The sequence below is a fragment of the Electrophorus electricus genome, chromosome 15, assembly GCF_013358815.1.
Source record: "Electrophorus electricus isolate fEleEle1 chromosome 15, fEleEle1.pri, whole genome shotgun sequence".
In the NCBI taxonomy this organism is placed as follows: domain Eukaryota; kingdom Metazoa; phylum Chordata; class Actinopteri; order Gymnotiformes; family Gymnotidae; genus Electrophorus; species Electrophorus electricus.
In genome coordinates, this window is record NC_049549.1 from 15,309,006 (window position 1) to 15,320,379 (window position 11,374).

Sequence of the window (11,374 nt, forward strand, 5' to 3'; positions counted from 1 at the left end):
TATTATTATTACTATTACTACTACTACTGTCAAGCTTTACCAGTAATTTTCACCTTCAGTCCAGGTGAGGTGACCCACAGCATTGCGAAATTGTGGTTTCCCTGCTATGACATAACATTCTTAACATAACGCTTACATCATAATTCATGAACTATAACCCAGCCCTCAGTGAGCCGAATCAATCAATCATATCAAGTCAAGTCAAGTCAAGTTCAAGTAACTTTCATTTCTCTACATACTTGAAATACACTGGAATAAGGTGTTGTTTCTACTAGTCTATGGTGCAACATTAAAACAATACAGCAGCACAGTACACAAGACTACAAAGTGCACAGCACTACAGAAGAGTGCAAGAAGACACAGGTACTATGACAAATACACAGAATATTAAGCACAAAGGACAGTAACACACTGGGAACTCTGAGAAGTAAGAGTAACATAATGATATACATTTAGTGGCTGTTTATGTGTTATCTGAAGATGTCTGTAAATTAAAAAAACCTGTTCATTAAATAAAATATAGAATGGGGAACGGGGTGGGCATAGCAGGATGATGGGGGTGAGTGTCTGTACCAGCAGGATGGGGGTGAGTGTCTATAAGGTGAGAAGGCTGTAAGAAGGCGCAGGGATCATCTACACTGTAGATGTAGCACTTGTGGTAGGAGGTGTAGCTGTTGGGTACAGAGTTGCTGATAATCATGTTAGCTGTTCTCACAAACTGATACAGTGCAGTTTCTATAAAAGATTGGGAGACAGCAGATTAGAACCTCTGTAGAAGGTGTTGATGAGAGAACAAGGCAGGTTTTCTCTTCTCATCCTACGCAAGAAGTGAATACGATGATAGCTTTCTGGGTTAGGACTGTGGTGCTGAGAATCCAGTTAAAGCCTCTGTGATGTACACACCAAGGTGCTTTTGACAATCCACAGTTGCTCCATTAACTTTAGTGGGGAGTGTTCACCATGGGCCCTCCACAATTATCTATTTTAGTTTTATCAACATTAAAAGATTGTTGTTTCTATATCGGTCAGATACACCTCCATCCTGTCTGCTAACTAATCTGTGTTGCTGATGAGGCCTAAAACTGTAGTGTTGTCAGCAAACCTGATATGATTTGAACTGCACTTTGAAGCACAATCATGGATCAGCAACGTGAACAAAAATGGACTGAGAGCACAGCCCTGAGGCACTCCTGTGTTCAGGGTGATGGTGCTGAAAATCCTAACTGACTGCAGTATCCCAGTCAGGAAGGCCAGGGTCCAGTTGCAGAGGGAGGTGTTCATGAGCAGCAGGCAACATTCCTGTATGTTGCTGTGGAACCATTGTTGAATGCTGAACTGAAGGCCATGAACAGTATTCACACATACGTTTTATTTTTTACCAAGGTGGGTCAGTGACTGGTAAATGCCAGAGGGTAAGGCATCCTCTGTAGAACTGTTGGAGCAAAAGGGGAACTGAAATGGGTCCAGTGTGTTGGGGAGGCTCCTCTTTATGCATCGCATGACCAGGCATTACATGCACTTCATGATGATTACTGTATGTACTATAGGTTGATAGTCATTTAAGCAAGACATTGATTATTTCTTTGGCAGAGGGATGATGGTGTTTTTTAAAGCTCTCAGGCATATCTGCTGGCTCAGGGAGATACTGAAGATGTCTGTTAGGATATCTGTGAAGTTATCAATACACTCCCAGGTATGTTGTTAGGACCTGCAGCCTTTTTGGAGGTCAAGGGGTATGGGGTCTTGTTGTTTGGTGCTTTAAATGGTCCATAGAAATTGTTTAGTGTGTCCAGGGCTGAGGCATCTTCATCACAGACATGTAATGACACTGTGCTCAGCGATGACCTGAAACATTGCCAAACATGCTCTGTGTCTTTAGTCTCAAGAACAAACCAAGAAAAACTTTAAGTATAATTGCAATTTGCATTTCTGATAGCCCAGTACAATCTGGTTCTTGCTGTGTAAAGGATTGCCTATTTTATTGGATCTGAAAACAGTGTCCTGGGTTTTTAGCAGTTCACACACTGTCATCCATGGTTTCTGGTTAGTGTGTGTGGTGATGGTTTTGAAGGAAGTCACATCATCCATGCACTTGCTGACATAGCCAGTCATAGAAGTGGTGTACTCCTCTAGGCCTCCCTGAACATGGTGTGCTCAAACCAGTCCTGAAGTGCTGAGATGGCTTCCTCAGGCCTGGTCCTTATACATTTTAGATCCGGTTTGGCACGTTTTATGTGTGGTAAAAGCACTATGATCCAAGCAGCTGAGGTGAGGGGGCCAGGGATTGCTGCCTAGAAACTACTGTGGTGTTGGTATAAACAAGGTCTATTGTGTTTATGGGTTGCAAAATCAGTATGCTAATTTTTTGTTTTGCAGCAATAACTTTAGATTTGTGTGGTCAAAGCCACCAGTAAAGATAAAATGCAAAAAATAATGAGAAAAATGTAAGGGAATAAAATGAAAAATAGAATACTTCAGAGCACTGGGTCCCCAGTACTGAGATTGTAGGTCTACAGAATTTAGAATCACTGTATCCCTAATCACAGAAATATCCCAGTCCATTATTATAATAACATAACAAAGCCTCCACAAACTGACCTGAAAGGCAACACTTGCTCCATGCAAAATATCCTGTTTTATATGCATTTTTGCATGCTGAATCCAAATACGTTTTTAGAATTTCTCTATAACCAGTGGGGTTTTTGTTTGTTCCAGTATACTCACTTATCAGTATAGTATAGAAAAAGTTATACCAAGGAAAATACGTTGGCACACTCTTGCTGGACACTCAAGTTCCTGAGGTCAAATATATGCAAAATAATTTATGAACAAAGAAAGTTAACATTTTTTTTGCCCAGTGCTAGTAGACATCATATAACACTGGATGGCGCCATACACCATTTAAAATGTATATTGATTCTAACATGGTAAATAAATTATATATGTTAATTTTCTTCAGGATATATATATATATATATGAATGAATTTCCGCACATTTTCTTATAGGATACTGAAAAAACAAACTTTCTGTGGTTTTGAATTGTGTTACAACTTGTCTCTGCTAACTGGTCTATCTACTTCTAGGTGTTCTCTTTTCTAAATGATTCAATCCACTCTTACAATCCCACCCTTCTTTGTGCATTTTGTCTTTAATTTGTTTTTGTTATTTAAAATGTATTTTCAAATTCCAATTTCAAACTTTTTTTTTTTTCTCAAAATGCATGTTACCTACCATTTATTTAAACAGACTCTAGATCTAACCGTCATGGCTAATCAGATAAAAGGTATTTGAATCCCACAGCCATCGAGGAGTCCAAGAGAGCATAACTGGCCCTCTGGAGAGGGAAGGACAGTCTTGTTTCAGTGAAATGATAGCCAACTGCAGATGTATAGCATAATATTTAAGTATAAAGGAGCATATTCCTGCACATGAATTGAAATAAATACATGTATACGTATATTACATTTATTCAAATGTTTTTCAAATTTACTTAGCCTATACTGTCAAACAATCGATTTCCTTATCATACAGGTACATACATATGCAAAAAAAAAATCATGGATGCATATCTTTATATCTATTGGTTGATTAGATTATTAGAGATCAGTATTACACACTAATCGTTCAGCAAAATGACTGAGAAAGACTGCTTTTCATTAATGTAAGGTGGACTCGCCTACTGGGTGAGCAACCACGCTCCAACAATGGCGGGCCTCTGTGCAGAAGTTAGATCTTCGATCAGGCAAAACAAAAGGAAAAAATTAAACACCACGCCGAGCTTGGAAAAAGGGAGAACAAAGGACGCCACGGGAAGAAATGGCAACCCCGATGCACTAGGGAAAGCCAAACTACAACTTCCCAAAAAAACAGAAAACGGGGAGGAACTTGAATGGCTAAGGGAAGCCTCGGGAGAGAGACACACTCGAGAGGGAAAACTGGAGAAGGGAGGGGACGTGTAAGAACACGGAACACCCTCGCAGACGAGAAGTGAGGTGTAGCACACGGGCTCTCAGACCTCAAGTTGCCAGCTAGGAGATCTGCTCAGAACTTTGGCAAAGACCAAGCACTGAATGACTGGCTCACTGGGCTTATATAATGTTTAGCCCAGCTGTTGGGTATTAAGCCTGATTAGTGACGTGCCTGACTCTAGGCCTCCCTCTGGTGGCCGGAGGGGGCCTCGGTCTGGCACCAACCCTTACAATTAATGTTACAGCTGAGATGTTTCTGTTGGATAAACATGTAAACCAAAGTGTTTACTGTCTTTAGCACTGTATAACAGGTTTACTTTTTTCTCTTATAAATTTTGTGCATTCATTATACACAAGAGAGAGTGTTACTTACAAGACCCTTAACTATGTCTCTGGTTTAGTTTCTGTGGCCAAGTGTACAGCACCCAATATTAAAGCAAAGTTGGTACTTTGAGAAAAGTGAAACCATGGAACACACTTGCTCACACTTGTTATGCCTCTTTAGAGTTTTGAAGATGCATTATTTTTGCTTGTACTACATGTTGTCTGTGTTAGTGTTCAAAATAAACGAACTCTTCATACCTAAAGCTCCCTGTATGTCTCACTAATGTAATATTATGTTTTACTAAACTTTTGCAAAGATTTATCTTGGAGAAAATCTGGCTTGAGAGGTCCATATGAGGGCAAGGGTGTTACTCATGTGCTTTCTGCTTTTCTCCTAACGCCCACACCAGAGCAGAGACTGAGCAAACTACCACTGCAACATTCCGCTTCATTGCTGTCTATGTCTGAGATTGGACAGATACACCTGTTTTATTTATGCTTCTCCAAGCTCATATACATACAATTAGACTTTTTGTTCTTTGTGATTAATTCCATGCAATTTCAGTAAATATATGTACTGTAAATCAAGATTAAAAAAACACGTCTGAAAGGAAAAATAAGCAAATATTCAGTTCCAGGGCAAAAAAAATGCACCTTTATAGAGCACAGCAAAATATCTATGGAAACATCAATTCACAAGCACATTTGATAGCGGTAATACACAGTGTGAATATTATAATTCATATAAGAGAGAAGCTATTCAGAAGGTTGGCTGGGGTTTCTAACAATGAGCATTTTCCTGTGTTGCAGCTGTGTTCCTGTATGGCAGACTTTGCCATATGCTTTTGATATGGCTGTTGAATGCCAACGAGCCCATGGACTCTTATTATCATTTGTGTCTGATTAAAAACTAGAGCTAGACTTTTAAACTTTAGGCAAGTGGAATTATAGTGTCCTGTGAACTGTACTTCCTATTCAGTTTATATGTGGACAGTCCCACAACAGTTCCGTACAGTCCAAACAGACCCAAAAGTGGCTTTATGTCCTTCTGCATTAATTGTGCATCTGAACTAATGAAAGAGGAACAAGTGAAACATTACTGAATGCAGCCTTTTTATGTCAATCCTGGGCTAACCGATCGCAGGTGACAAATAGATATACTTTTTGTTACATAACAAGAATGTTATAACTTATTATGAATTTATAGTAATCTAGAAACATGAGTGGGCAAAACAAAACATGTTTGAGTTTAAGTATGACTGCATAGCAAATATTCAGTCTTGTCTATATTACAGTAGCAATGACAGAATCTGGAAGCAACATTCCTATCTAAACTGTGATCGATACATAATGAGACCATTAAGTTGTGGAAAGCAATCTCTTGACAGAAATTACATAGTTAAATTTGCAATGGCAATCTGAATAATGACCTTCCTCTTGCTCAGATGGATTTTTGTGACTCACTGTTTTCATATCAAGTCATCCAGACATTGCCTCCAACAGACCATGAAACAAGTAAATTACCTCCCTGGTCATACCTGAATTTACAGCAAATACTCCAATAGATCACTCACTGAAAACCTTTGTTATCTTTCTTCAAACATTGTCCCCATAACCTATGATCTAAGGAAATAACAGGAAGAAATGAAAGTAACCCAATGCGTAACTTAGCAATGCTGCTGTTTACAAACTTTCAGTGACTGATACTGGTCAAAAGATACAGCATCAAGACTGAAAATTAAACATTTACAGGATGAAAATTGAAAAATTCCTTGTATAGTTAATTATTAGTCATGCACTCATCATGGATTTAATCCTGGAAAAACCAAGCACAGTCAATGTGTATACATTTGACTGTGCTGAAGGTTAGATCATTACTGCCAGACTCCTAGTGACTCTAAAGTAGAAGTCAGCAAAATCCATATAAAAGTAAATTCTAAAGTCTCTGAATACAGCTTTAGTTTTCATGGGATATTCCAAGGCACTGCCACAATTATGACATAGCACATTTCGTTAAAAAGTACCACTATATTATAGAGGCTTGGGAACATCTAAAGCCTCTAAAATATGATGGTACTTTTTACAGTCCTGTGACATGTGACTGAATGCCACTGATAGGGGAATTTACATGTCCACTGTGTACAACTAAACATCACATGCACGGTGCCATTTGTGCACGTGCAATAATTTCCCTTGAATGACATTTTGCCATATAAATGACCTTGGATTGTGCATAAATTTGGGGATTTATACATTTTCCCCCTTTTGGGCATCTCCGTGGTTATCTATGATTGCTGTCATTCCATGGGTTGCCATTTCACACTGGAGAAATGCAGGGAAGACCACACTAGAAGTGACAGGCTGGACACACAGTCATTTGTACCTAGCAGCATCACAAACTTCCACATGGGCTGGGTGAGCATGAGTGCAAGTGGACTGTTTTTAAAAATAACTGTGCTAATCACAACTTCCTTCTAAAAATAATATTATTATTGTAAAAGTAGCTACACACCAGTTCAAAAGTTCCTGGTTAAGAGCTATGAATTAGTAGGAATTCTAGTTCACAGCGTGTAATGTTTCTGTGTAAAGCATTATGTTCTCAATGGACTTTCCATTCCTTTTTTCCTTCAAGAAACTATTAGAGGGCATGAGAAAAAACCTGCATGCTGTATGTACACGCACAGGAGCCTGCTGAAGAACCCAGGTGAGACAACAGTTCTGCAGACACCAGTCAACAAAGGTGCACTCTGTCCACCCAAGCGTATGGTCCTGAGGAATTCAAAGTCTTGTACTTGCATTCTACTCTGACTACACAAGACCACAATACCAAAACCACAAACTAGTAATCTGTGCTGCTTTGCTAAAACCACAAGCAACATGTTTTTTGTGGGGGGGGGGGGGGGGGGGGGGGGGGGGGGGGGGGGGGGGGGGGGGGGGGGTTGTTTATTTGTTTGTTTATAGGTTTTCCCCTTTACTGACATTTTAAAATTTCATGAGTCATTGGTGGGGACTCTCATTCATTACAGTTCTCTTACTTACTGAATAGTTTACAGTAGTTTTTGAATAATGAACCTTAACATTTCTAACCAAATAATAAACAGGCATTTCAGAGGTTCATATGTATCATATTTGTAAAAATAGTGAATCCTTAACCGGTCCTCCTTTCTTAAATGAATAACTGCGCTTAGTCAGCACAAGACTGATGTAGACAGATAGCTTCTGTTCCTGAAATATGGCAATCCAAACTTATATTAGTAATGATGTATACCAGTAGAAAGCCTATTGATAGTGCCTTCCAGGGCCTGATAAGAGAGCAGAGCTTTGAATGAGCTTGGTTGAAGTAATAAATGAATGTTATATTATTTTGTTTCATATCATGGTTTAGGTGTGCCAAAGTTATTGTAGTAACCTAGGATCTTAATGTTTTGGCTATATGTAATGATATAGTGTAATCGTTTCTGCAGACTGACCAGGCAGGCACAAGAGTTTGTTCATTCAGTTAAATACATTAATAATTGAATAATCTACATGGGCATCTATGGACATGGTGCAGAAGGCTTCAAAGCAGCAAAGCCATTTATTCTGGTATATTCCTGTATTAAGACATAAATGATACATAAAATATATTTATCAGTTAGGCGAGGGCAAATCACTTTTTTAAAAAGGAAAAAAAAAGTCCATTTGAATATAATGGTGTCAAATTTAAATTTGTATAATGATGAATAAATAAATATTTTGAACATATTGGTGGCAACTTCAAAGATTGGAATGCTAAAAAAGGAGGGAAAATGACTTCATCCCTCTGAAAACTGTATAAAAATTGAGATGTCTTTGTATAAATCACTCATTCTGCAGACTGTGCCTCAAACAAATGTTATCTTTAATCAGCCAATAAAGAACGAAACCAGCAATGCTCTTCAACTAATTCCTGAGTCAGCATCATTATTTCTTATTGGATTTATCTTAAATTTTTATTGGATTTATAACTGCCATACCAACAAACAGGGGAATTTAGAATAAGACAAAGTTCTGCCTCAACTATGATAACTTTTAATTATAGACATTGGCAAGGTACTTTAGAACATTTTTAACAATGTTATCACTGAGTACCATTGACAGCTAGGGGAAATTACAATGGAGAGACCAATGTCCTCTGTGACCAGGGGCTTTTTCAGCAGTAAATAGAAAAAGCTCACACTATCCTGACAGTTCCATCAAAACCACCTTGCGGAAGGCAGCCCACCTATGTAAGCATTCACTCCTTCCAAACTAGGGGTAAGGAATATGGTAAAATTGGGCAGGTGTAAACCTTTTCTAGGAAGTGTGTTTGACCTGGAGAGATTAGTAATATAAGAATCATTCAGAGATGATCCAATACTGCCCAACTGAACGAAGGTCTCATAATAACCACTGAACCCAGACAACTGTCATTATAAAGGCATGCATTGCACAATGATCTAAAGTGACAGTAAATGTAAGATCCAAAGAAGGGTGTGCTTTTGCCAGCACTTTCTGTCTGAAAAACAAGTCCAACCAACTAAGCCCAGCAGCAGGAAGTGTGAACAATGCACCCAGCTTGATGCCTTACTGACAGATAAAGGGGAGGAGATAATTTCTTGGAAAACACCCAGATTTTAATTACAGATTGTTTGAATGTCTGAATTACTGCAGGAAAGACATGGGGAGCCAATACGGACTAGGGCTGGCCTGGAGGAAGACAGCACTTCCTGGTGACTCTAATGGCATAAATTGCTGAACCATCATCCTGGCTGTGCCTGCATAGCACCATGAAGCACCTGTTGTGCTCTGTCTGTGGCCACTGATGTGACCAGGAGATGGCAAATGTTAAGCTGAACTGGACTCAAAACCCCACCTGCGACTTTCCTCCACTTCTGAATTCAGTGCTGACATTTTATCTTGACTGCAAAGAAAACACTAGAAACAAATATATTTTTAAAAGTCAGAAATTGGGTGAAAAGATAAGCTCAGATAGGAAAGAAATGTCACTTCATCACATTTCATAAATCTTTTTGAAGGCCCTTTAATAAAAGTTCCAAAATGTGTTGAGTCTTTGTTCACATCTTACGTTACATGGGCAGGATTTTATGTGGCACTGTTTTAGCCTTTCCACGAATTGTTTGTCACTTGTACAAACTTGAGAGAGGACATTGCTAGGAAATGTGATAGTGTGCAAAGAACATTTTTTTCTGCCACCTGTACTAACGGAAATCAAAGTCTGAGTAATACAGTGAGGCAGGAGACTAAATTCTTTCATTGAACTGCCGTGAAACTTCAGTGTTGCAAATACAAAAAATCCCTAACAATGCTTATCCGCTCCTTCTCCTTGATTTTAATGCTCCTATTACCAGGTGTCCTTATTGCCAGAAACGTTACCGGAAATGTAATCTTTTTGTGTGGCAGGTATAACCACCCCAGAACACAACTCATGCCAAGAAATTCAGTCAACACCTCTTCACAAACTCCCTCACAAACACAATGAAAAAAGTACAAAATAAACGATACATGAGTACATAAAGCAAAACTAATTATATCAACAGGCATCTCAAGGATAAATACATTCATTTAAAAAGTGATTGAAGTGGACTGTTAGAACATTAGTGATCATAATGATCATCATTTTCAAAAGAGGAAACTGCAGGATGTACAAGCCTGCTTGCTGATGGAAGTATGAACTGTACCAGGGGATTCTCCTGACCTCCACTCTGATGGAAGTATGAACTGTTTCAGGGACTGCACCTGAGCTCCACTCTGATGGGAGTATGAACTGTTTCAGGGACTACACCTGAGCTCCAGTCTGACGGGAGTATGAACTGTTCCAGGGGATTCTCCTGAGCTCCACTCTGACGGGAGTATGAACTGTTCCAGGGAGTTCACCTGGGCTCCACTCTGACAGGAGTATGAACGGTTCCAGGGGATTCTCCTGAGCTCCACTCTGACGGGAGTATGACCTGTTCCAGGGAGTTCACCTGGGCTCCACTCTGACGGGAGTATGAACTGTTCCAGGGGATTCTCCTGAGCTCCAGTCTGACGGGAGTATGAACTGTTTCAGGGGATTCTCCTGAGCTCCACTCTGACAGGAGTATGAACTGTTCCAGGGAGTTCACCTGGGCTCCACTTTGCTCTATACCACCAGCTCCACTGCTGCATCTTGCTCTGTCATAACAATGAAAGAATTCAATCCAGCCACAGATGGCGCCTGTGAAGGTCCTCTCACATTCTAACCTGATTGAGCTTACCTATATGGAAACAATCTGTCAGTATATATTTGGTTCTCCAAAACAACATTTCCATCATTGTTTTATTAGTGAATCGTTGTTATTACTGTTTAACTTTACAAGATATAAAGGTCTTTTTTAAAATCATTACAGCATTTAGTCTGGAAACCTATGCTCCACAAAACCTATTGTAATGTCAATCATAAATCTTGGCATTGTAATAATCAACTATATATCTACATATCGGTCAGAGTTGCCTATAAATTATTCTTCTGGAAAATGCATATTCTCAGAAAATTAAATCTTATTGCACAGGGTTTCATTTCAGTTATTTTGCATTAGGGGCAAGATGGGGTTTCAAATCCTATTGTTTTTTTTTTTGTTTTTTGTTTGTTTTTTGCATTCATCTAAATGCCCCTTGATGAATAGAAGAGGGAATTTCCAATCACCTTAAAACTAGTTCATCAAATTCCACAACAAAAATCACAGCTATGATTTACAGTAAGCAATTATGTGTCACCTTAAAAATAATTTGAAAATTGAGCAAGTTGAATTAAAATAACCTCTGACTTCCTGTTAGGTTTCAACAGTAATGGATCCATTATCAGCATCTCATCTTGATCTGATAATAGTAAAGTGGGGGATTGTAAAATAATCTGGAATTCTCTGGGTTTTCCTTACAACTCGGCAAACAAGCTTTTCCTGTCATGAGTTAATAAAAAAAATAAAATTACCATTCTCTTTTGGCAGGATGAGCTAATGAATGATAGTAACTGAAGTTGTTTATACTTAAAACGTTTTTATTTTCTGTAACTTATTTGTTTCATTTGTAAAATGTCCTTTTT